General features: G+C 43.3%; 1 protein-coding gene, 1 long non-coding RNA gene and 1 other non-coding gene across 3 annotated transcripts in view; 1 reads left to right on the forward strand and 2 right to left on the reverse strand.

Annotated features, from left to right (window-relative positions):
* The window catches only part of Znf438 (zinc finger protein 438), a 181287-nt gene extending 166442 nt beyond the window's left edge, over positions 1-14845 (reverse strand). Inside the window, exons 1-3 of the mRNA XM_028778196.1 lie at positions 14710-14845; positions 13729-13823; positions 8593-8803 (exon numbers count right to left, since the gene is read on the reverse strand). The gene's annotated coding sequence lies outside the window, so the exon portion shown is untranslated. The remainder of the gene's footprint in view (positions 1-8592; positions 8804-13728; positions 13824-14709) is intronic.
* Positions 1260-1402, forward strand: LOC114630125. The gene has a single exon (XR_003712774.1). It is a non-coding gene; the product is annotated as a small nucleolar RNA SNORA48 (small nucleolar RNA).
* A 2084-nt stretch (positions 14846-16929) lies between the features above and the next one.
* Positions 16930-26943, reverse strand: part of LOC114630117 — a 26274-nt gene continuing 16260 nt past the window's right edge. The window contains exons 2-4 of the long non-coding RNA XR_003712772.1: positions 18762-18906; positions 17632-17715; positions 16930-17509 (exon numbers count right to left, since the gene is read on the reverse strand). This is a non-coding gene — a long non-coding RNA (uncharacterized LOC114630117). The remainder of the gene's footprint in view (positions 17510-17631; positions 17716-18761; positions 18907-26943) is intronic.

Here is a 26943-nt window from a genome sequence, read left to right on the forward strand (position 1 = left end):
CCCCTCCCCTCTCCTCCCCTCCTCTCTCCTCTCCTCTCCTCTTAGCAGCAGCAGCAGCCTGTGATCTCCCCGTAACACCTGCACTAACAGATGAGCTGGAGAAGTAAATGCCTGTGCAAAACCACATGATTCTCAGAGCCTGAGCTAGGCACCACAGCACACTGTCAAACACATTTGGAATGAAGATATACTGAGTTCATTATTGGAATATTTACTGATTTAAAATTAGTGTTGGAGATTTTAGCCAATTAAAAAATGCCATAAATCAATAACAATATAAATCCTGGAAAACAATGCACAGTTCACACTTTTGCAGAAAATAAAGACCCCTCCCCCCAAAAAATATTAGAACACTTAGTTTTGTTTCGGATTTTGTTGTTGTTGTTCTATTTTTTTGGTTTTGTTTTTAACTAAGGGAATTGGGTAAGCTAAATATAAAATCAAATGTAAGCTAAATATAAAATCTCAGTGGATTTTTTTTTAAATTCATGATTGCAACTTTGATGCATAACCAAAAACTCTAGTTTCACAAGAGCAAACACTCATTTTTACTAACAGTACACCAGAGCTGAAGTTCCTTAGGTCTCCCACTCTCTTGTAGGTTTTGTTAGGTGTGCTTAAACATGCAAAAGCCTAATCCTTTCCTGCTTGACAGGCACTTACACAGGCTAGCAATTTTGGTGGAAGAGGTTATCCCCACATCTGGGTCAAAGAATAGGCTTGCTTGCAATTTGCTGTGAAATATAGGTATTCCAAGTCCACTGTCCTGCTGCAGTCCACTGTTTGTCCAGGCCATATATGGGCCCATTCAGATCATCACTGTGCATATGGAGAGCCAGAGAACCAGCTCAAACACGCTGACAATCTGGCTATGGCTTTTGCTGACTATAGAGCTTTGTCTCCAACCAGTGTGTAGCACCTGTGACTCCAGCACCTTTACATGGTAGCTTGAATGTAAGCTAAGCTATGAGGGCTTTCATGGTTCTTCACAGTGGGCTCTGCCCTGTTGGGAGCCAGAGCTCAGCTCCAGGCTGTTCAACACCTCCTGGTATTTTAAAAACTAGGCTGAGGGAGGGATCCTCACCTGGACACTTTGATGGCAAAGACAGACTAAGTGTAACCAACAACTGAATCTGAAATTTCTGCTTTGTGTTATTTCATGTCCTCTCAGTCATTGGCCAAAGCAAGTCACATGACCAGCCTAAATGGAAAGAGGAAGCATGCTTTCATTTTGGAAAAACTCCAAAATCCCCACCACCGGCCCCTGGCAATGGGCAAAGATACATCTTGTTGGCAGTGTTGTTCTTATTCAGTCATGGGTAGAGCAGATGGCAGTCCCTTGTTCATCCTAGCTTGATGCCTGGCATGGTGGCCAAAGCTGTTTTATGTCTAGGACACATAAAAATCTAATCAAGTCAAGTCAAATCCAGGCAGCACAGCTTAGGAGGAGAAAGACAGATAGAGACCTGTGACCACCATGCCACTCACAGACCTACCCTTCCAGAGCTAGCCAAAGGTTGGGCCATAGACACCTGCTTGCAGCCATACCACACAGAGCAGATGAAGGATGTCACCCAGGGGCCTACCAGCCACGTGACCATAATGAGAAGGAGCCACCACCATGTGTGAGGATGAGGTGGTCCTATGGGAGAGAAAGAGAAGCAAAGCAGCTTGAGTATTGTAAGGAGAAATGGAACTAGAGACTTGAGGATGGAGAGGAGGAGCCAGTTGTGAGTGGCCAGACCCACCACCTGGGGCCATGGTGAGGTCCCAGCTCAAGCTGCTGCTGATGGCCATATCTGGGTCCATGGCTACACAGCAGCAGGGGGAACTCATATTACCACTAGAGAATATGGGGACATCCCTGGTCAGAGCAGCTGTTGGGGACCACGTGGATGTGCAGAGGCTGTGCAGAACTGGCCCTGCCTCACTGGCTGCAGTGCTCTGGAGAGCTAGTCACATCTCTATGGCATCATGTGAGAGATTAGACCCTGCCACTCACCTGCACAGCACAGCAGAGCTGACCCCCGTGGTGGAGATTAGGTGAGCTGGCCTGGGAGAGCTGGCCCTGTCACTCATCTGCTTGTCTGCTGTGAGGTGGTGTGGGTGCAGGAGTGATGCCCTTCCTGCTACCTCACCCCTTGCCAACTGTGACAGTTGGGAGATGAAGTGGAAACAAGGGTTCTTTGGAAAGTTCGTTGGATGGTATTTTACTGGGGCAAACATACAGAAATGTTTAGCTGAAGCAGACACAAGAGAAAGGATGTTTTGCTAAAGCAAGAATGTGAAAGGACACATGATGAAGGACTCTTTGTTAAGGACATGCATGCATGGGTCTGCCTTACATCATGTAGAGAGAAATGCACCAAAAAACCCTTCTGAGGACATGCTGCAGTTTCTTACTTGGGCTTCCATGGGCTAGCGCTGATTGATGTAGTGATGTCAGCTGGGATAGATGTACCTTGCACCTCATCTAGGCAGCACAGTGGAGGTGGCACTGATGGTAAAGGCACTGGTGAGCCAGCCCCTAGGCCATTCAAGCAAGAGAGCTGGCCTAGCCCCTCACAGGCTGCAGCACTTGGGAAAGTGGGCCCATGCTTTAACTGGGCAGCACAGTGGAACTGGCTCTGGAGACATGGGTGCAGATGAGTCAGCCCTGAGGGCATGCGAGCAGGAGAGCTGACCCTGCCTCCTGCAGCATTGCATGGGCTAGCTAAACAGTGCTGGAGAGCTTGCCCTGGTAGTGTGGAGAAGGGAGAGCTGGCCCACTGACCAGCTCAGCTACCACCCAGGTCCAGATCCGGGGCTCTGAGTTGGTCCACCCTAAAATCTATATCATCTGCAAATGGCTGAGACTCATGAAAGTGCCAGTCCTGATGATCCCAAGCTGCAGGATCTCCATGACAAAGGGCAACAATAGCATAACTGGAAGGAGTCTCAGGGAGGATTCAACACTGATAGTGTTGCAGAAGCCAGAGACCTCAAACCAGACCAACGACTCATTACAACAAACATTTGCAACTGAAGGTGTGTGGACAGAGAGATATACTGTGGGACACACTGATATATCACACCTTCTACAAGATGTTTCTCTCTCTCTCTCTCTCTCTCTCTCTCTCTCTCTCTCTCTCTCTCTCTGTGTGTGTGTGTGTGTGTGTGTGTGTGTGTGTGTGTGTCACTCTATTTGGAGGGGGTTACAAGAGTGGCAGATATGAAGGGACAGGGAGATGGGCAGGACTGGGATGCATGATGTGAAACTCACAAAGAATCAACAAAAACTTTTTTTAAAAAAATCCTGCAAAATGTTATACCTAGTGTGTGATTTGACCTCCAATATTTCTTGTGTTAGAAACTTGGTTCCCAGAGAGATGGGCTGGCCAGTAAGAGGTAAAGCCTTGTGTGAGGCCTATAGATCCCTAGGATCTGGCACTGGCAGGGAGTAAGGTAGTTTTGTATGGTCACTTGGTAGTTCTTGAGACAGAGTTGTAAAAGCCCAAGTCTGACCCCCCCAACCCCTCTGGCTTGCTGTGTGAGATGTGACATTGCCCCCACCCTAGTTTCCCACTCTGTCCACTGCTCTTCACCATTATGTGACAGCCAAGAGTCTACGAGAACTGTCCTTTACCAGCATCAGGGTCTTGCAGCTCCAAAACTGAGAGCTACAGAAATACCTTTTGTTCGTGTATAGGTTGTCTCAAGTATTTTGTTACAATAATGAAAACCTAATAGCACAAATCATATTGAATAAACACAGATTTATAATTTTCCAAGGGAGAAGTAGATAAATACCCAATAATAATCTACCATAGCAATATTTACTACTTAAATATAAATGGAGATAAAATTTCTCTCCACAATAGCAAAAACAAATGCAAACTATCGAATGGGTACACCTAAAAATATGTAATATCTTTATAAATATCTCTTTTTTGAAGCACACAATACATAAGTACATTAAAACTTAATACCATATTAATGGATGAAAATATAGTATTATAAAACTTCTTTCTCAGTTGAGTATGGGGACACTTGCCCATAATTCCATTCTTTGGTAGGCTGACTGAGAACAATTGCAAGTTTGAGGGCAGCCTGGACTACATGACAAGTTTGAGATAATCCTAGGATACATAGTAAAACCCTGTCTCAAAAACTCTAGCCAATTTTAATATGTTCTAATGAAAGTTGAATCATAATATATTTATGTGTTATGTCACGTGAACATGAATTATACATCTGTATATGGATCAGGAAATGAAGGAAAAAATGCAGAAAAATATACAATACTATTTTACAAAATTCTATGTTTGTGTGTGTGTGTACCAATATAAATGTATCTGTGTATTGGCACATGAAAAATAACTTGACTTATATCCAAAGAGATACGTTTGTATACAGACTGGGAGAATCATTCTTTTGTCTTTATGCATGCTAGTGTTTGACAATGGAGTTCAGGCCAACAGTTACTTAACAGTAAGAGTCATAAAAGTATCTCAAATCTCATACAAGTGTTTAGTTAAAAGCTGGCATGCTTAAACCTGAGCATAGAAGCTGAACAGATAGCCTGTTCACTGGGCTCTACAAAGTGAGAAAATAAGGAATCATGGGCCAACTGCCATCATCAGCGTTGTTTATTCCTCTTCAAAACTAGCATAGCAGGCTTCAAAAGACTGCACTACGTTTATTTTTATAAAGTAGCTGTTGTAGTTTGAGAATATGTGTCCCCCAAAGACTTGGTTCCCAGGCTGTAGTACTGTTGAGAGGTAAGGGGTAGTAGAACCTTTAAGAAATAGAGCCCAATTGGAAGAAGTAGGATCCCTGTGGGCATGCTCTGGAAGGAGCTACTGGGCTATAGCCATCCCTTCTCTGTTAGCTTCACCAATGCCGTAAGATACACTGCTTCCCTGCCACATGCTCAAACAGTCATGTAGTGCGCGCAAGCTCAAAGGCAATGGAGACAAGTGATCATAGACAGAAAAAAGTGAGCCCAAACCACGCCCCTCTCCTTATGAGCTATCTCAGTGATGGAACCTTGACACAGCAGATGAAAGATGGTAGCTGAAACCCAAGTTTGTTTATACCTCCATGTGAAGATGAAGTCCGGGTAGAGAGAAACAACACAGCTCACCTTCCTCAGAGCAGGCTGTCTGAGTAATAAAAACTTACACACTCTTTATTTTTATGTAGGTAGACATTACAATCATCATCAAAATGAAGTAATTCTCTGAAAAAGCATACTAAATAATATTATTGGAACTATTTAAGGAGAAACTTTAGGGCTGGAGAGATAGCTCAGTGGTTGGCTTAGATCCGACTACCCTTCCGTAGGAACCGGATTCAATACCCAGGATATACTTGGCAGCTCACATTATCTCTAACTCTAGTTCTAGGGAATCCAACACTCCTTTCCGGCCTCCATAGGCACTCGGTATGCATGTGATGAACAGATATACATGCAGGCAAAATACTCTCACACATAAAATAAAATTAAAATTAAAAAAAAAACAACTTAAAGGAGAAACTTTAACGGATGAGAAGATTTGCATAGAGGAGCCTTTGTGTTTTACTCCTTTTGGTGGTGCAGGGATTGAACATGCAAGGTGAGAACACTACCCTGAACTGTACTCTTTAATCCATGGTTTTGCTATCACTGGAGAACAAATCTTTACAACTCTGGGGGACTTCTGAGGAAGCAGTGCCCTCAGCTTGCTGCCAAAGATTTATCTGAGAGGCTACTGAGAAGCTAATCCAGACCTGTTATCTCATGGATCCTATGCTCATGAGGTCATGAGGATGTCTTAGCTGATGTTATCACACTAACTTTTTCCAGAGATCCAAGTGTTCTACTTCAGTACTGCTTCCACACAGTATGATTGCCCCTAAGAACTTACTGCTACCCTGTGTTTGTGCATGACTTGTGGTTAAAGGTGAAGTGAAAGAAACAGCTGTTTTCTCAAGCCTTCAAGGCTACAACCAAAACCAATATCTTTGAAGTCCTTTCAAAATTCTTCTGAACAAATGAGGAGGGAAAATCAATAAGAATGTGCATTTAATCGTGTTCCAGCAACATGGAATTCACAGCAAGGAATTTGGCAGGACAAACAAGATCAGTTATTTTCTGCTAAGCATCCAAAATCATGTTCACCTATCTATGAGAACTACTCACAGCCTCTTGAAGGTGCTTGGTGGGAAGTCCTAGAAACCTTGCCTTACCCTGAGAGAATATGAGTTCCGGTAAATATTATTTGGGGGTTTCTACCCCACCTTAGGTCACTTCGTTCCCAAATAAAAGACATAAAACCTTTATATTTATAAGCCATAAAGAACTAGATCTAGATCTGGGCAGATATCAACCCTCTGTGCTATTTTGTCTACTTCCCTGTCAATAACCCCAAGAAACCACTTGTGTTCTACCTGGGCCGCTGCTACTCCAACAGACCGGATCTCATAGTCATGTGTTTACGATCCACCTACCCCCATTGTGGCTTCCTTCTCTCTCTCCTCTCTCTTTCTTCCCTTGTGGTTCCTGGCTGAGACCCCAAGCCTGGGAACCTTCACTCTGCCAACTTGCTTCTGCACAGTCCAGGCTGTAGGCATCTTTATTAACCAATCAGGAATAACTTGGGGAGCAACATGTATACAACCAAAGCAGGTATGTGTGAAGGTCTGCTTGTCTTGGGGTATTGTCTTGGGATGCAGTATTTTAGCATTTGAATACATAGCAACACCAGACCAACCCACTATAGATGTGAGTGTTAACAACAGAATTCTATTCTACCCGAAGTTCATGATCACTTCAAAAGAAGAGATGTTTGGAGCTGTGTATATGGCTCAGTGGTAGGGCACTTAGCTAGCACACATGAGATTCTTGGTTCAATCCCAGTACCAGAAAAAAAAAAATAAACTAACAAAACCAAACAAGCAAAGAGAAGGAATATTTGCCTAAAGAATCTGGAGACTACAGTTTCAGAATACCAAGGAAACCAGAAATTATCTCAGATTTTCAAAATGAATGCTTTCCATCAGTGCCTGTTATGCTTGGCTGATAATAGTTGAAAATTTAAAAGATGAATAGTAAAGTCAGTTTGTGCTATGTGTATTTCAGGTGGTTGTAACTAAAATCTAGCTACAAGGAAGACACACTAGTACTAAAATGGATCCTTTTCTTTCTGACTTCATTTCTGAGACTGTTTTCAGAGGGAAAATGTAAAAATATCATATAGTCTGCTTACAAAACAGATTTCAGTAGTGTTTCCCAAACACTGTTGAAGAAAATTCTGTTAGAGAGTTTGAAAAGAGATTTTTTTGCTTATATTTTATACTTGTGGAATGGTTGCCAAGAAGAGATTTGGGGGAATCAGATTTGATTAAGTTACAACTTCCACAAAACAACTCTTAAATGTTTTGGGTAAAATAGTTCTTATCTCATCAAGAGTAAATGAGCAAGCCTTGTCCAATCTTTCCTCCTTTTGTAAACTCTTCCTCTTATTTTTACATTTCTGGCTAAGAAAGTAAAGATGCAACATGGGATGGATATTCTAGAAAAGCAAGCAAACGCCCTACCTTGTGTTACTGCTCCACAATCTCCTCTTGCCCCGACTCCCAAAGAAAGTCGCATGACATACTGAGCATGTGCATAATACCATACAAAATGTTCAGACGAAGAGCAACACTCAGGACTTTCATCACTGTGACAGATATTGATGGTGTAAAAGAGAAAAACCCTATTGTAGCTGATGGTTTTGAAGGTCTTTGTTCACAGCCACTTGGTTCATCAATGTTGGGCCATGGTGAGGCAGAACATTGTGGTGGGTGTGTATGGTGATACAAAGTAGCACATCTCATGGGGCACAGGAAGCAGAAAGACAGAATGGAAGGAATCAGAGCAAGATACACCCTCCCAGGGACCAACTTCTTTGAACCTCCTACAAAACTGATGAAATCAGTGCTCTTATTATACAGTTATTTCTCAGTGATTAAATCTGGTAGCTGGAGACTAAACCTTTAATGTATGGGCCTTGTGGGACAGAGGCTTTTTTATACAACCATAACACATATCTCAGGCTAGGCTAGTAGTCAGGCCTTACTTCTACAATAGAATTGTTTGTATTAACTTTAGCTGTGATACTTAACTGGAAGCCAAGGAACCAAAGTTTGAAAGGATGGAGGTTCTTAGAATGTCTCTGCTTATTTTTGATTACTGTTTAGGAAGCATATTTTCCTGTTCAGCGCTGACCTGACTGCCATCCATGAATGAACTGTGTGAGCGATGCTTCTGTGCCTCTCAGACACCACTTTTTTCCCTAAAATATTTTCCTCAACTTACTAGCTGAGCTAATTTCCCCCTGTCTTTCCTATCTCAAACCAAACAAGACATTTCTTCCAGAAAACCTATTTATAGTGGAATGGTCTCTCTAGGAAGCCATGGCTCCTCACTATTAACTCAGCATTTCTCACAAACCATGCTGGCCATGACCATTTGTATAGGGAAACCCACGCACAGAGCATCCCCGCATTCTCTAAGCATTTGTCAGGCATCTGAAGTCTATATATGAATACATGTAGTCATGCTTGTCACAGGAAAGTCAGTTTTACCTTGGTAGTGGTGACTGTACAGCTAAGAGGAGCAGAGACGACACTGGAACAATCCTAGGCTGAAGAGGCTGCTCTCTGAAGAGGAGTGGATTGATGGGAGCATGGAGGTGGGAGCCCAGATGAGAGAAGACACACCTCTCTCATGTCGGAAGAGCATCAAGAAACAAAAAGGTAAAGAAGTCTGGGATTGATGGCAACAGAGCATCAGGGGCTGCAACAAATTAAAGTGTTCACAGTTCCTTTCCTCTGCATCTTCAGAATTTTTAACAGTACCCATCCTAACTGGGATTCAGTGAGACCTCACTGTAGTTTTAATTTGCATTTGTGTAATGGTCAATGCTATTGGGTTATTTTTTCATTTATTTCCAGGTCTTTATATTTCTTCTTTTGACTAGTGTCTACTCACATCCTTTAGAAATTTTTAATTGGGTTGCCTGGTTTTTTTTTGTTTTGTTTTTTCATTTTAAAGTGTTTTTATGTTCTTTTTATATTCTGTGGAAGTGTCACATTGAATTCTGTGTATTCTGGATATTAACTCGGTCAAATGAATAGTTGACAAATCTCTTATGTCACTCTACAGATTTGATCACAGTATACAATCAAAGAAAATGAAATAAGAACACCAAAGAGACAGCTGAAATCCTTGTTTACTATTGTACTATTCACAGCAGCTGAGATACGGAATTGCCTTAGGTGTTCTTAAGAGATGAATGCACAAAAAAACTGCTGCCTGTAAACACAGTATAGCACTATTTAGCCATAAAGAAATTGAAGTCCCTAGAGCCAGAGAGATGGCTCAGCAGTTAAGAGAACATGTTGCTCTTCCAGAGGACCAGAGTTCAGTTCCCAGCACCCACATGGCAGGCTCACAACAATCTGTAACTCAAGCTTCAGGGGATACAATGTCTTCTTGCATCAACCAAGGGAACCCACTGCACTAATACACATGAACACACACACACACACACACACACACACACACACACACACACACACACAAAGTCCTCTTTAAAAGATGGGCTGCAAAAAAAAAAAAGAATTTGAAATCCTGTCATTTTCAGCAAAATGGGTGAAATTGGAGGACCTTGTTTTTAGTAGACTAAGCCAGACCAAAGACCAAAACCCAAATTACAGCATTCTCTTTCATGTGTTGAGCTATGTAAACAAATACAAAAGGTTGACCTAAAAGGTGATTAGGAATTAGGAGACAGATGTGGTATGAGGATAGAGGAAATCAAAGTGGATGGATTTGATATGTGCATCATGTATGCACATGAGGAAATAACTTTGAATCCTACTAATATGTCCAGTCAATATGCAATAAAATAAAGCACAATGAAGAATGACTTAGAGGTTTGATGCTGAAATATTTCAGTTTTAGGTATTGGCAGAGGTTAGATACATATACTATACTTTTTTTATCTCTCTAAATTTTCAAAGTCAAGATCTTTGACAAACAAGCTATGATTATAGGTTGTGGGGAAATTGTATGGTGACGTCTGTTTTGCCAATCCTGAATGTTCTTCCTCAGAACATCAGTGCTACCATATTTGATTTGTGAGGAACCCTGAAGAGTCTCACACTCCCAAGTGAAACAAAAAGATCTAGAAAAACTACCCCAACACATCGGCTTTTGCTTATTTATTATTTTAGAAATTTCCCAGTCTTTGTCTGCATCAAACTCCTCCTGCCTCAGTTTCTTGAGCTACCCTGGATAGTTACCTTAAAAAAAAAAAGACCAAAGATGAATATAAAGGAGGAATAAGCAAAGACACAAAAGGACCTTCAAGTACCTAGTGGGTGAGAAAGAGAAGAAGGAAGCAAGGTAAAGAGTGAGGAAACTTTGCTATGAAGCAGGGGATTGTGGCCAAGAGGTCATTTGTCTTTGTTATTCTTCGTCTGTTTATACAGGACATTTGTTTTTATTAATAAGAAGACATAAAAAGTAAGTTTAATGCCTGTTATTTCTCTCTCTCTCTCTCTCTCTCTCTCTCTCTCTCTCTCTCTCTGTGTGTGTGTGTGTGTGTGTGTGTGTGTGTGTGTGTGTGTGTGTGTTTTGAAGAGTTAACATTCCCTGACAAATAATCCAGATTGGAGAAAGACACCCACATCTGCTTTTTGTTAACCTTTCTACACAGGAAAACAGTCCCGACTCTGCCCAGTTTTCAAACTTGGAATTGTCTTGCATGGAACTAAAAAGCCCTCACACACATTGAGGTCAATCTTGTGGTGTTGAAATTTCTGGAAACCTGGCACATGATGTCCTTCTCAGATTGGAAACCCATTGGAAACGAGAGATGTGTGACTCGGAGACAAGCACAAGGGCAAACTTGACCAGTGGAGGGGTTCACGGTACACAAATAAGTGCAGCAATGGCGACACTCATAAGGTCACACTAATGAAGGCTTCTGGGCCTGCTTGCTTTGCTGTATGTTCTCATCATTGCTGGAAGCTGCACAGTTGGACTGACCCCTAAAGAAAACCTGGGAGTACATATCAACAGCCTTCAACTCTCTGGCCCAGTACTTTCTGGAATCTAATTTGAAAATTATAAAACAAGACAACAGACAAGGCTTTACTCAGTATACTCTCTTAGGCTGCACTTCTGTAAAGCAGGCAGAGTTAGGGGGTGTTTTATTGTGATGTAGGGGCTAGCACTTATAGGAAAAATTCCCCGAAGGAATTGGGAATGTAGCATGAAAAAAGCTGGGTATGTTTTCAACTTCAACGATGAAATAGTCTAGTCTAGTCTCACCACAGTACAGCCTTGTCCCAGCTTCAAGCAAGAGACTTCTTGTCTAGTATTGCTCACTGGCTGAAGGTCACCACTGGATCGAGGGCACACTTTTGCTGACTTTTCCAAGCAAGACAGAGAAGGGTTCATTCCACATCACTTGGGTGGTGGGCCCTGACCTAGGAAGGGGACCTGGGTGTTGGCCTTCTATCCAGGAGTTTAACTAAAACTAATACAGAATACAATTTAACTTATGCCTAAGTGAAGTGTCTACCTAGGGTGGATCTCCTATCCTGGAGGATTGCATGTGGTCCCTTTTCTTTCTATAACCAGGATGTCTCTTTTTCTGAGAACAGTTCTTCCAGAAGATGTTACTAACTTGTTTCTCCAATAAGCTCCACCCTGACCCTTCTCACTGTGGCCAGGGGTGAACAGCTGAGGAGATTGTCAAACACAAAACAGGGGCTGCTGCTGTCAGGGTAGAACGCATAATCTGCCTTTACTAGTTCTGGTTAACTCTGCCCTGGTGTATCACAATTACAGACTGGGTGAGTCAAAAGCAGCCCTTCCTCCTTCAGGCACATTTGGCCTGTTCTGGTTGAGGACTGAAAGCCATGACTTAATTTAAACAGTGTGCTCCTCTGTTCAAGCCTTTGAATGGTACAGGTGCTGGCGAGCCAGCCTGCTCTCTTGCATTTGATCTTAGCTTTCCTTCCCATTTTTAATTGTTTGATCTTCCCTGGGGAATGTTAAAAGAGAAATTGGAAGTAATCTCAAAGCTGTCAAAAACTGCCAGTCTTCTGCCATGTTCATTCAGTAGAACTTTAAAATAGAAATCAAAGAATGTGCTTACACATTGGAAGACTTTAAGAAGTCTTTTAGATTTGGGTCTTCAGTAAAAAAGGCTTCTGGTCTAAATTAGATGTTCTTATTTCTAAATGCAATTCAGAAATAAGTGATAAATATTCAACTATAAGATTAAAAAAAGCAAATACAAATTACTGAGATCTTTCTAACAGAGTCTTCAAATATAGTCCCAGGGCAAAAGATATAATAAGGATTTTGGAGCCTAGACAAGAAAAAAAAAAGATGTAGAATTTGGGGGCCCCCAGGCCAGGTGCCCATTTTCAGTTTGAGCTGTTTTGCCATTGAACATTCACAATTTAGGACAAAGGTCCTCGTCCCTCTGAGCCCCAGATCTTTATTATAAAGTAGAGATATTCCTTCCGCTGTAAGAGAACATGGTGTCAAGAAAGCACAATGACTCTCCACGCACTGAGTCACATGTTTGGCCTTCAGAGTTATGTTGTCTCCACAACAAACTAGCAGTGTGACCTTCAGCCGATTAGCTCAGTGGTACCTCAGTTTCCTTTCTGAAAACTGAATCTAGAATGGGGAAGATGGCTTAGTGGGTAAAATACTTGCCAAACAACTGTGAAGACCAGTGTTCAGATCCCTAGGACACATGTAAGTGCAGGTCAGCCATGGGGCACTGCCTGTGATCCCAGTGCTGGAGAGGCAAAGCCAGGCTGTCCCTGGAGGAGCAAGCTGGGTACCTAGACTAGCCAGAGAGGCAAGCTTTGGGTTCAAGTGACAGACCCTGCCTCAACTAACAGAATGGAGAGGGATCAGGGAAGACACCCAAGGTCTGCTACTGGCCTACATGGGCACACCCACGCACTACACACATGCAGACACACACATACACAGGCATGCCACAAACAAAGTCATACACTAAGAAAAGTTTTTAAAAATGGAACTGGCAAAATGGCTCAGTGTGTTAAGCGCTTGTGGCACAAGCACAGTGCCTTCCCTGGTAAAGGAGAACAACCCAACAGTGTTATTCTCTAACCTCCACATGTGCGGCCACATACACAGCAATAGTTACTAATAGTATATTTTAAAAACGGACACAATAAGACTACTGATCTTCTAGGAGAAGATTTGAGAGGTAAGGAGTAAATACTGCCGAAATACTTGGAAAATTATTTGACAGCATTTTTACATTAGCTAATTAGTTTTTACTCTTATTTGTAATATATGTCATAAAACATATATATTAATATATTTATGTGTAGTGTGTGTGGAGAGAGAACATGGTGAGTGTAAATGGCTGCTGAGACAAGGATTGCTTTGTCTGTATTTTATAATAATATTCTAATATTCTAAAATTTCAAAATAATGTCTATATTTCATAATCACATTCTACACAAATGCCAACTGGGGTATTTCCTGTTGTTATTTTATTTTGTTTCTTATATGTCACCATTTGGACAGAATACACCCTAAGGTAAGGTAGGCTTTATGTGTGACTTCTCAGAGCAAGTAAACATCTAAGTAAGTTTTCAAAAGTCATGGTATGATATTCTTTCGCCACTCCCTTCTCAAGGAATATAACTTACTCTTTGTTTTCTTGGCATGATATGTCACGTTGATGACAGTGAAAATGAAGCAGTCACGGAGGTACAGGGAGAGACAGGGTCTGAACGGACAGGTTCTAAGAATAAAACAACAGAGTATCAACATTGCTATCATTTGCATCTTAGATGTCTATTGAAAGCCTGTATTTTTAATGTGAGGGGTTGGGAGGGAGTTAACCTTCAAAGGTAGACCCTAAAGAAGCTAGGTTATTGGGTGGTATCCTGAAGCAGATTATGAGAACCTGGTTGTTTCTTCTCTTTCTGGCCACAGGGTCTACACATCCCTCATCCTATGATAATCTCTCTGCCTTGCCACAGGCCTGGTGAGGCAGGCTGATCATTTGATGGACTGAAATGCCCAAGACTGGAAACCAAAACAGCTTTCTTGTCTTCATAAGCTGAGAGCCTCAGGTATAAGTTACAGTGATGAAAAGCCCAGTAACTAAAATGTGTAGAAACTGAAGTCTGTACAGGGTCATCAATTTTTCTTAAAAAAGATGTAACCCTGGTTCAGTGCTGCCCATGGTACAAGGTTATTAGAGCCCTCATCTCCAAACAAATGAGTGCCTAGGTTTCCCTTGCAGTATTAACACTAAACAATAACAGAGACAATATAGAAACAGTAAAATATGTCTTCAAATCTTAACGATCATTCAAGTGCTTCTGCTTAAAGACTTCTTTAAAAAGAAAGCCAAGTCTTTCAACACTTACATTCAAGTGAACTAAAGCAAAAATAAGGTTGGAGCAGGCCATTTTACACTATAAAGCTAATGCAACCAGAGCAGTGTGAAAACAAACTTGGTTCCTGGAACAATAACCTCAAGAGCCTCGTTGTGCTGGCCAAGTGCTCCGGACAGCAGAGCTGGCGGGGAGGACCGGGGCAGTGATGAAGGTAGGGGATGGTGGTGCTCTGGCCACCAAGTAAAAGCCACCAAGGCTAGCCCAATTCCCTCAGATGCCTACCCTGCAGACAGAAAAGTTTTCTTTTGTAAAAATGCCATTCATGGTGGCAAATGCAGTCTTCAGATTGTCTTCTCTAGTTACTGACGGTCATACTCTGATCCTGCTATACCGAGGTCTTCAACCTAGAGAAAAGTCAAATTTCTGATACTACTAATCATATTCTCATCAATCATCGATGTATGACTTGATTTACATTTTAGTTTAACTGAAGGGATCAAAGCTGGTTGAAATTCTTTGTCTTTGGCTGCCTGAAGGTGAGTTAAGATTTGAATTAAACCATTATGAATCTTTAGGGAACTAAGAAGTGAATAAGGAGGTCAGGAGGATGGAAGTACAACAGTAGGATGAACTATGAGGGTATAGACTGAACTGTCTGTATGTGGGGAGCACTGGTTTTTAGATGAGTTATCAGGGTATAGACTGAACTGTATGTATATGGGGAGCACTGGTTTATATGGGCTAGATGAGTTATCAGGGTATAGAGTGAAGTGTCCCTATGTGGGGAGCACTGGTTTTAGTATATATGGGTTAGCCTACTAATCCTCAAAGTGATCGTTTTTCAGGTTGTTTTGTAATGCCCCGGGTTTAAGATGAAGAAACATAAGCACAGGAACTGTGGCTGGCAGGGTCATATGAGGAGGTCACAGATCCTAAGGCTGCACAGGGCCCTTCTCCACTGACTTGCCTTTCAAATGCCGACTCTGAGGCTGCCCTGGCTCCTGGAAGATGCATGCTTACTCCTGGGCTCAAGGTGAGCCCTTGCATCAGGTAAACAGCCTCCTCAAGCACAGGCAGGGATATGAACTCAGCGGTGCTGGCTATGAGATCATTTCTTGAAGGCAAAGTGGAAGGAAAGGAAAGCAATCTGAGCACCATGAAGCTTCCTGATGGCATTCTGGGTTGGGTCATCATCGGCCATTTCTCTCCTGCCCCAGAACCCTGCCCTGATACCCTTCCCTAGCAGCTCTTGCTCCTGCAAGGAAGAGCAAGTGGCTTTCTGCCTGTTTAAAACAAAAGGTTGACTCTGAAGGGAACAGTCTATGTCTGCTGGAAGCTTTCTTGGGATACTTGGGGTCCATCACTAATATCTTCCCAGTTTCCTTCTCTTCTGAGGAGGAGGGATGAAATAGAGTCAATATCAAAATAACATAGGAGGAAGAAGGTCTTTGGGGGAGAGAGAGAAAGAAACCCAGGATGAGCCCTGGGATTCGAGGAGGTGGACCTGGGAGGGGCTTCCCAGAATACAGGACATCCAGGAAGCATCAGCCATAATCATGTGGCCAAATGCCTGATGGAACAAAGTAGCCCAAGAGACTTAATACCCACTGGTCTCCATTTGCTCTTTCTACAGTCAGCCTGTTTCCAGCTGTTTCCAACTTCAAAAGGATTAAAGGATTGTGGCTTGCTTCAGGATCCGTGAGTGGGAAGGTATTTACGGCTGATCCCAAGCTTAGGAGCCAGAGAACTAAGAAAACCTTGATCCCACAAAACAGGTGGAGACACTGAAAATCAAAGCAGTGGGGCAAACCCAAGAATTTTTGAAAGAAGAGGAATGAACTGATGTAAAGAAAAGTAGCCCTCCCCCAGCTTGGGGTCCAAGGAGGCCATCTGGAACCTGAACCTTTTGATCCTACCACACCCCAAGAAAATTCTAGCACCCATCTACTAGGGACCAAGAGTGACTTGCACTATCTGAGAGGTGTGGGGAGATCTAGGGGAGTCTTTTCCTAAGGACAAGTTAAGTATGGATTCCTGTTTTAGAACTGAAAGACATTTTTCAGAAGAAATAACAACTGTGCGTGCATTCATTCTATATGCAGAAGCATCTAGGGTACCAACTTTAGTGCCAAGTGATGAAATGGTAAAGCCAATGGAGAAAGTAAATGACTTTGCCATAGCAAAGACAGGGATCTGTCTTGTGGGAGGTGATTCTTGAGCTATGAGATATGATGACAACTAAGATCCATGGCTGGGGCTCAGGAATCCATTTCACTAAATTTGAAGATGGGGAACAGGCAACTGAGAGACTGGCATTTAAATAATGGGGTGTGGTAAAGGGGTGTGTTTAGGATAGTTACTGCTATGTCCCTCCCACAACTGTCATGATCGCCTCCGGTACAAATGAACAGCTTAGAGTCCTCAGTTCCTCCCAGACCCACTAACTCAGGGTTTCTGGAAGTGTGGCCTGGGAATCTGTGCTTTGACAAACACCACAAAATCTCTCTTCTCTTCTCCATGTTAATTTTGGAGACCACCACAGGTTTATTGTCTAAGAATTTGGGTGCTCAGGTGATAACTGAGAACAATGATCCCGTATATTCAACAGTTATAGACTCTGGAGAAGCACTGGCATGTATAACAGAATAGACATTACTACAAATACAAGGTGTCTAACACACCTAGCTATGTAATAACTGGGACATGACTGTGGGTCAACTCATCCAAACCACTGCATTCACATATTTCATACAAATATAGGCACTGGCATTTCCGTAGCCATGGACAGAGAGGCAGGCACCAAGAGGGCATTGTAAGGGCACAGCTAAAGAACACCAGCTCCTCCCGGGTCTAGGATAGGGGGCAGCGATGCTGTTTCCTGCTGCTGAGCTGCTGGAGAAAAAAGACATCACGGCTAGTGTCTTCCTTTCCTTGGTAGCAGGTGGAGCCAGCTCTGGTCTTAGCTTTCCTGTTCTGTGTGGGTGTCCTTTTTAAAGCCCCGGCTTTCTGATTCCCTTCCAGAGTTCCAGAACACTCATCATGGAATTCACCAGGTCCTTGCTTCCCTCTTCCAATGACCTGCCTGGGTGGGAAATACAGATGGGACAGCCATAATTAGCAGCATAGATGTTCAAAGAGATTCTGTGCTAGGCACAAACAGCTAGTGATGGCCAGTGCTTTGCTCTGAAAGTAAAGATGGCTTACCTGCAGTCACAGGAGCTATGCAGGGCATCTGCACAGTGAATCTTTCCTTGCTCAGACATGCTGGTCTTCTGGTTCATCAGCTGCCTGTGAAGAAAAAAGTGAGCTAGTGACTTAGGCAAAACTCTTGTAAGGCACCTCTGGACCTGGCAACAGCTTTCAGCAACCCCTCCCCCATCATTATGCTTACCATGTAGGAACCACACCATTTTATTGTTATCTTTCAACAACAGTTACTTGAGGTCAGTTAAAGTAGTAGGGTCCTTTTGTCTTGTTCTCTGTTGTTGTTGTTTTAAGATTTGTTTTTATTATTTTAAGTCTGTGTGCTTGCATGCATGCATGTTTGAATGCAGGTGCCCTTGGAGAGCAGAGGCATTAGATACCCTGGAGCTGAAGTTACAGTCATGAGACGCTGGACGTGGGTGCTGGAAACCAAACTTGAGTCCTCTGCAAGAGCAGAATGTGCTCTTAACCTCGATCCTTCTCACCTGGTCTTGCTTTGTGTTTTGAGGCACACTAGGGTATCCCTGTGCAACCTAGGTGGCTTTGAACTTACTGTCCTGCTCGAATTCCAGGTGTGCACCATCGCCACACCTGGCCCACTTAGGTGGGGAGGTTTTAAGCAGCTGTGAGAACCACATGGCCTCTCTTGCTCTAGTGATTTTCCCAGATCACTGATTGTCAGACATCATCTTTCTTATTCTCAGTAGTTTATAGCTAAATTCTTACCCATATGCCTAAGGGTCCCAAATTAAATCCCAATACTGCTTGTAGAAACAACGAAAGGCTGAGGTAATGTAACTGTACAAACAAGATAATATTACCGGGGACAGGCAGCTGTTCTCAGGCCAGTCTGGTCTATGTCCACTAGCTCAGGTAATTGGCAAGGACTAGAATCTTCATGGAATGACCAGACTTGGGCTCTTCCCTCAGGACTGTATTTCCAGACAAGTTCAGGGGTATGGAAAATTCAACAGACAACCAAACTTTTACACTTAAAAAAGTACAGAAGTTCCCCTATGTGGGTCCATGGGGGAAAAATAACCAAGGCCTGGTTAGCTCTCTGCCCAGCTCCCACACAGCACAGGAAGCTACAAGAGCTCTTTGCAAAGGCTGTATCTTCTTGGAGTTACCTTCACTTCAGCATGGCTGAGTGCATGTGAAGATGGCAGGCTGTCAGCTGTCACTTGTCCCTTACAAGAGTTCCTCTTCATCCTGAAAACTTCCAAGGACAGAAAGGGAGTTTCCTCAGCTCTTATAGATACAGCCTCAATTGCTCTGTGGAGGAAAGATACGCCTCTGAAGAGCTAGTGGTTTTTTAGCCAAGTATGAGCAATTTGGCAAGTTTTTCAGAGCAGCCTGCTAGATCGTTCTTCTGAAAGTTGTTCCCGGAAAGGCAACCATTCGACTCTAATGGCCTTATCTAAAAAACCCCAGTGGTCCCACTCCACTCTGAACTCTGTGTTTTTCCATTCTGGAGCAAGCAGGTGAGTCTGTCAGGAACAGACTCTGTAGGTTGCAAGAAGAGAGTGACATTTTTTAGTGGAAATTCAGTCATCAATTCACTCCTCAGTGAGCAAGAAAGGAGAAAGGTGTTAGTGGCGGACAACCAAATGTAATAGCCTCGGCTATGTGAAACTCGCTGTACGTCTTGGAATTTTTGAATCTGAAGTTGTCTATGCCAAGATACACTTGGGTAACACAACCTGAGAAAACAAAGTTTTAAATAAAGCATTTTGGAATCTTTTTCTAATGACACATACAATTCTGTAAAATACCAAGCTATGTCTTTCCTTCCAACTCAACAGAGTGTACCACCATGTATGTCTGGCCCTAACCCAGGGTAAAAATATGACTTGGCCTTCCCCAGGTCCTCTGTGACAGCAGATCCAAGGGGCCTAGGAAGACATAGACGACTAATATATCATACTCTTCTACTACAAGGTTAAGGGAACTGTCCACATTCTCTTGGTTTTGAGATGTGAGCATGTGACTTGGGCTGATGTGGGCTGTGCCATTGTGCAGCACTTTGGAACCAGGTAACGGATGGTTAAGTTGTCTTCATGCTTTGAGAAGTTGTCCAGTTATCATTTTCCTGTGGGCTGATCTCACTGAGAGTTAACTCCATTTCAGCTAGAAGAGCCAAACTCAATGCTAATATGATTCTTCTATGGTTTTGATATTCAAATTAAATATCTGAATTTATTTTTGTGAGAAAGCAAGCTGAGTGTTTATTGCAGTCATAGCAACAACCATATCTTTGGCTTGTGCTAAGGACGCTTACTCTCCTGGGCTCCGCTAGAAATTCACAACATGGGAATTTACAGAATTTTCATAAAAGCAATTGGAATGACAGTGTTTTCATGAGCTCCCAGGGTGAACGTCTATTAACAAAAGATGCTTTGCTTCCCTCACACCTGCTCAGTGCTCTGCAGGGGCCGAGCGATACACGTTCCAATAGAGCGGCGCCAACGAAATCAAATAAAAATGAGGTTCCCAGGATGAGAACGGAGACTTACAGTATTACCACAGTGAGTGCTCCGGAGGAGGAATGGAGGTTTTGGAGCTGGCCTTTAAAGCAGAAAATTGCAAAAAAATAGATTTGCAGCCATAAATCATATAATTTTGACCGTTGAACCTTCTATTATACAATGAGCATCTGTGCACATGTGTAGAGGGCTTATAAATCTTCATGCATGTGTGAAGGGTGAGAGAGTTTGTAAATCTGTGTGCATGTGTGGAGGGTGGGAGGGTTTGTGAATCTGTGCATGTGTGGAGGGTGGGAGGGTTTGTGAATCTGTGCATGTGTGCATGTGTGCATGTGTGGAGGGTAGGGAAGGTTCAGAAGGAAAAAAAATCAGAAGAGGTTGAAAGGAAGAAAAAAACCTAACACAATAGAAATTCTTTTTCTTTGCACACTATTGGAAAAAATTAGGAAACTTTTGCAATACTTGCCTAAATGAATGTGTTTATACTTGATAGATTAATGTTTTAAGAGAGGAAAACATCAAAACTTACTAAATCCCACTTCTAAAAAGCCTCTGTCTGTGGAAAAACAAGGTAACAACTTAATTCCCTTAATTGCTAGCACATTCATATTTAAGCACGATTCCAGTATTTTTAAGGTTTTGCCATTATTTGGAGAGTCACAACCATCTGTAAAATACCACATTAATAGTTAACCTCTTCCATCGTGTGAACATGGCCTGTCTCATGCTGAAACGTAATCCCTGCTGTGGAACACTAATAGGCAGGATGGAGGTAGAGCTATGCCCTCATGAATGGACTGATCTATTCAGTTAGTGAGTTATCTCAGGGTGGGTTTTTCTGAAAAGCCAGCTTGGCAAGTTGGCTATACACACCACCCTATTCTACCATTACCTCAGGGCTGCAAGCAAGAAGGCTGTTTCTGAGCTTCTTGACCTTGGATAAGAACCATGGGTCAAAACAAGCCTCTTTTCTAACTTATCTGTATCATTTTGTTTTTAGCAACAGAAAATGGACTACATACATTTTTTATTACAGATAAAACACAAGATCCTTTGGCCTTTCTCAATAAGCTTACTTTTCATTTGGACTAGAAAAATGACAACTACATAAATGATAAAAATGTCATAAGATCAATGTGTTCTTATTATAATCTCCATGGTGCAAGAGGAAGTCGCACCTTGAGTAGAATTTCCCTTTAGGGTGAAATATGGGTAGAAAGATGGGAGATAGGAGACCAATGAGGACCAAGCCAATATCTCTACAAGGGAGAAGGATTTCCTGGATAGAAAGACCAGTGAGGGAGGATCCCAGATCAGAAAAGGCCAACGGAGAAGCTATGAATGGGAAACATCTGGGTGAGGCAAGACTGTGGGGGCTGAAGAGAAGCTCAAAGTAAGGAAACGGGCACAATGGAGTCCTCTGTTGGTTCCCACTCATCTTAACATCAATATCAAACACCTGCTGTATGTTAGGCTCTCTGCCAGGTGCCGAAGCTGGGGTGACTGTGGTCGTTACTTTTCATCTCTGAGACAAAATGTCTAACAAAAGCAACTTATTGGGGGAAGAATATATTTGGTTCTGAGAGCTTTCAGGTTCTCGTGGCAAAGAAGGCATGGTCACATAGCAGTTGTCTGTGGTGACATTCACAGTGGTGGGAGAATATGGGATAGACACTTCATGTGGCAGTGTTCCGGGAAGAAAACTGAACCAGAATTGCAGCTAAGCTTAACATACAAAGTCCACCCTTAGCAACTCATGTCTACAGCCTGGGTCAACTTTCCAATGGTGCCACTGTCATCAAAATAGAGTCACAAACTCAGGACCAAGCTTTCAAAACATGATGGAGCCTGAGGGGATATTTTACATTCAAACCGTATCAGTGACACACGGACCATAAGGGATCCTCAGTGAGGCACGCCACTTCTCCATGACACCTCTTGGAAAAAATTAGAGAAGTGTCTAAAACTCACCATGACCAGCAGAGAATGAGAACACAGGAAGCTGCCAGCAATGACCGCCACATGTGTTGCTCCCATTTCAGAAGGGCTGTTCGTAAAGGAAAACCTCAGCCTATTGGCTCCTACATGTCATAATTGACTCCATGACCAGGAATTATAGGCATCTAAGAGTAGGAAGAACATGCCTAGCCGCTCAGGAATGTGGAGGGAAAGGAGTTATTTGCTTTGGATTGGGTTAGTCCCTTTTCAGTGTGCTATGGTAGTGCTTGCTCAGTCAGCTTGTTCAGTCTGGAATTGTCTTTAGAGCTGGAATCCCTAGAGAAGAGGTTTTAGATGTACTATCTCAACAAACTTGTGTGTTGGGATGGATTTTGAAGGATCCATCATTTCTTACTAATCATGAAGATTCAAAAATGTGCAAATGAATTCAACATAGTTTATAAAAAATGAATGTTGAAAAAAATGTGGATGCTTATAAATGGACTCCTTTCCCCAGACACCTGAATTTCCCATGGTGCACTGCTATGGCCTATGTGATGGTTGATGTTGATTTGTTTACATACAAGATCAAGGGAAGTTTCCAGCTTGGTTTCTGTAACTCTACTTTCAACCCTATTAAAGAAGGAATGAGTGCAGGAGAGAGGTGAGGCAGCAGAGCAGGGCAGCAGGCCATGCCTGGACAATCTGTGTCTGAGCAGCACTCACAGAAAAGTGGAAAAGTATTTTTCTCATTGTTTATACTAATAAAATATAGTATATTTGGATCAATAGAAAAAGTGTTTTTGACCAAAACCTTTCAAGAATATGTTTCTTGATTTTTGTTTTTAGAGCCAGTGTTTTGGGACTTCATCAGAGCACATGTCTGTACTTTTCATTTGGCAGGAAGAGTCCAAAGGATAGCCGGAAGCTGTGGGAGCATCGAACTGTCACCACACCAAGATTGCTCGGACCTCGGACGCAGGCGATGGGTCACAGCCATGCTAACTACAAACTCAAGCCAGTGCGGTTTCTACAAACCAACAAAACCCAGCAAAAGCCTAGGCAGGTTCTCCAGATGTTTTGTGTTAGTGACCTTCCATGTAAAGCAAAATGAAAACCCAGTGATTGAGATTTCTGGGAAAGCTTGGGACTCATAATTCTAGGGTTGTCTAAATTAGGTGTCCAAATATGGACAAACATGGTCATTTGCTGGGACTTGTGCTGTTTCTTGGCCTGCAGGTACTAAGCATTTGTTACTGATGAGCAAAATCTCACTTCCCTGTGTCTCTGGCTTCTTGCTGCTTTGCTCTTTCAACAATTGAAAACAGTCAGCAGTCACTTTGAAGTGGTATCTGCCCTTGTCCACTAAACTCACTCCCAGCTTGAAGAATCTCATATGGCAAGCAAACATATAAAAACAAATATTTGCCCTGTACCCGCAGATAAGTGTAGCTCTCATTCCCTCATTAAAGAGGCTTCTCTTGGCAGCAGTGGAGACCATCACAGAAAACCACAACTGGTCAAAATCCAGGGAGCCACACGGGTGAGTGTCCAGCCCCAGTGGATGCATCTGCAATACAATTTTCGTGCTTAAGGTTCAAGGAACATTTTGGAAGAAGGAGCAGGAAGTTTGTACAAGCCAGGGAACTGGGAAGCCTACCAAGACCTTGTGTCTCCTGAGATGACAGGAAACTGCAGCAGTATTGCGGCCTAAATAAGATCTGAACACCACATCACCAATGGACTCGCTACTGTGGAAGGAGGCAACTGCAATGAGCCCCGTCACAGACAGAACTACAGGGAACTAAAGATTACCGACAGAGGGAGAGTTGATCTTCCTAAGGGATGCGCCTTCTGGGCTACCTAATGCCAAGTATCAGCCCTGAAAGCGTATACATACACATACATACTGAATGGACTCAGTAGGTTGCATGTATATGTATATATCTGTAGCAATAATAATCAAAAGAAGAGGCCATGAAGTAAGAGTGATCCGTGGGAGGAGCCGGAGGGCAGAAAGAGAAATGAGCAAAAGCAGTGTGGGAAGGAACAGGTTTACTTCATCTTTTAACTCTCAAGCCCCACTCCATCACTGAGGGAAGTCTGGGCAGGACTCCAGGCAGGAACCTGGGGCAGGAGCTGCTGCAGAGGCCACTGAAGAACAGGGATGCTGCTTACAGGCTTGTTCTTCATGGCTTGCTCAGTCAGCTTCCTTTAACACCCAAGACTACTTGCCCAGGGGTGGCACCACCTACAATGTGGTAGACCGTTTCACAAAATTCACTAATTGAGGAACTATCTCACAGGCTTTCCTACAGGCCAGTCTTAATGGAGACATTTTTTCTCAATTGTGGTAACTCTAGCTTGTGTCATGTTGACAAAACAAAGCAAAATCAAGCAGGACAGGAGACATCTGTTGAAAGCATGGAACTGGGGTCTAGATTACCAAGGTTCAACTCTCAACTCCAATATTTACAGGCTATGACCTTGTCCAAGTGTCAACAATGCTAGCTAGTTCACTTTCCTCATCGGTAAAGAAGAAAAAAAGACAATATTTGTTTCCCTCATGTGCACCTGAGGAGAGACTGCTGCGTATTCCAGTGTGTGGACACAGGCCTTGAGAAGTCATTACCAGGCAGGGTTGGACCATTATGTTACCTAATGTGAATGCATTAAAATTACCACTATGCTGCCCTTCCCTAATCAACCAATTACCATGGTTTCCCTGTGAATATTGGCTGACCCCAGACATGCCACGCTGTACTTTGTATCACTAATCTTTAATTATGTATGAGTGAGGTCTGGTTTCCAGCGTGCGCATACCAAGAGGTCAAGTCTTCTGTGAACAAGGCTTTTCGAGCTACACGATTTGTATATATGTTCATACTGATAACTAAACCTAAATCCTAAAGTCATCCAGTGTTTTTATTTTTAAAGTGGCTCAAAATCTTACAGGATTAACGATTCTATGAGTCTTGGGTCTCTCTCAGGAGGTGGGGTGAACTTGAAGGGCACTCTGTTGTGGGATCTGGCACCGGGAAGATTCCAGGCCCAATTCAGATCGCTGAACTGCAGAAGGAAACCAGGGGTCAGCCTGACGGAAAAGTATCTGCCTGCAGGGTCAGAGGGGCAGGAAGCAAGGCCAGGGCTGCGGTCTCAGCAATCAGGAACAGGTGGGGAAAGGAAGTGACCATCAAGATAGACTGAGGTAAATAACCTGCCAGGGACTTTCAGCAGAGATATGGGGGTTATGGGGGTGACCCCTCCGACTAGCTCTCTCTCTCTCTCTCTCTCTCTCTCTCTCTCTCTCTCTCTCTCCACACACACACACACACACACACACGACCTCCTAAGGTCTTCTAAGGTGGGATGTTTATACCATTTAATTACCTGAGGGTGACACATTCCTTCAGGAATCTTTTGAAGTTTGAGGTAGAAGGGAATTCTGTAATGTGAACTTCAGCCCCTCTCTGGCACTGTGTTTCCAACTGTAGACTGAGACAAAATCCATTGAAAATGAAGTTACATGTGTAAGTTACAAGAGTCTCACTGGTCAGCACCACATAGCCACGGTGCTGCACATCACAAGGGCTCAGCCACACAGAGCTGAAGCCGCACAGGGTGACTTCCTGCCTAGCTGGGGACTTTGCTGTCCTAAGCTCATCTCTGTGGGCAGCATGGTCTCCTGCCTAACCCACTCCCCTGCTGTGTGAACTACAGTTACACTTGCCACAGGCACATCTGAATCTCAGTATGTGTGAATATCTCTGTGAGTAAGAGATGGACTGATCTTCTGAAACTGAGGACAGTTATCAGTACTGCCCCCCTTTGTGGACGAGGACGCTGAAGCTGATACAGTTTAGGTAATTTGCCCAAGGCCATTTTACAAGGTCACAGTCTCTGCACTCAGGAATTAAGTTCAAGCCCATCAGACTTCTATCCCCTCTGCTAAGGTCCTAGTAAGTATCAATCACAGTCACTTAGGAGCTCAGTGTAGCCATAGGATGGTAAGTTCTGGGCCAGGTATGATTGGTTCTCAGGCTGCACTGTTAAAGTATGGCATCCCTTAGTCATGGGATGAAGAAAGAGGACACAGTCGGAGCACAGATGGACCAGGGAATGGGTACAGATGGGGATTATTCCTTCATGTGACTTGAGTGAATGATCCAGAAAGGTCAGTGGGCCTTGGCCTTTCACTCCTCCAGAGGGACATGTGGGCAGACTGGGCCTCCTGCCAAAGCCTGTTTTCAGAGCCTGAGCTCATATCTGCCACGTTCTTATCAATCTGCCCTGTGGCCTGCAACCCTGGTGACTCACACAGCCATACACCCCTCCATATTGTGGCCTGTCTTTCTACAGGGACTGGCCCCTTTCTTCCCCCCACCTCCCTGGTCCAATTCACGTGACACTGGCAAAGCTGCAAGGTTCGAGCAGACCACAGGTTAACTACTGCACCGAATTCCTATCCTTCGTGGATTAGAATCTTTGCACCCTACTCTACCGTGGTCTCTGTTCTCAGAGGTATTAGTGGGTGTCTTGTATTCTACCTTTGATGATGTGATATCATCAGAATGTGTCCTCCTTGTCAAGAGGCAAATCTGTGTGTTCTCTCCTGACTTCTGTCAGCCCTGATGCTCCCAGCTCTTCTTCTCCCTGCAGTTGCTGCATTTTCTAGATCTTTCTAGGTGCTGTGGAGGTGTGTCTGCTTCCTCCCAGTGCCATGTTTTCCTCTCCAGTACATATTTACAGCACTGTACTTGTTCCTCAGAATTGGCTCTGATTTACTTACTTTAAGGAGTAAGGTCGTCAGCCTTGCAACTCTACCCTATTGGCAGAGGAGGCTCTGTGCTCTGTGCTCTGTGCTCTGTGCTCTGTGCTCTGTGCTCTG

Source organism: Grammomys surdaster, unplaced genomic scaffold (genome assembly GCF_004785775.1).
Source record: "Grammomys surdaster isolate TR1022 unplaced genomic scaffold, NIH_TR_1.0 328, whole genome shotgun sequence".
NCBI classification, from domain to species: Eukaryota; Metazoa; Chordata; class Mammalia; order Rodentia; family Muridae; genus Grammomys; species Grammomys surdaster.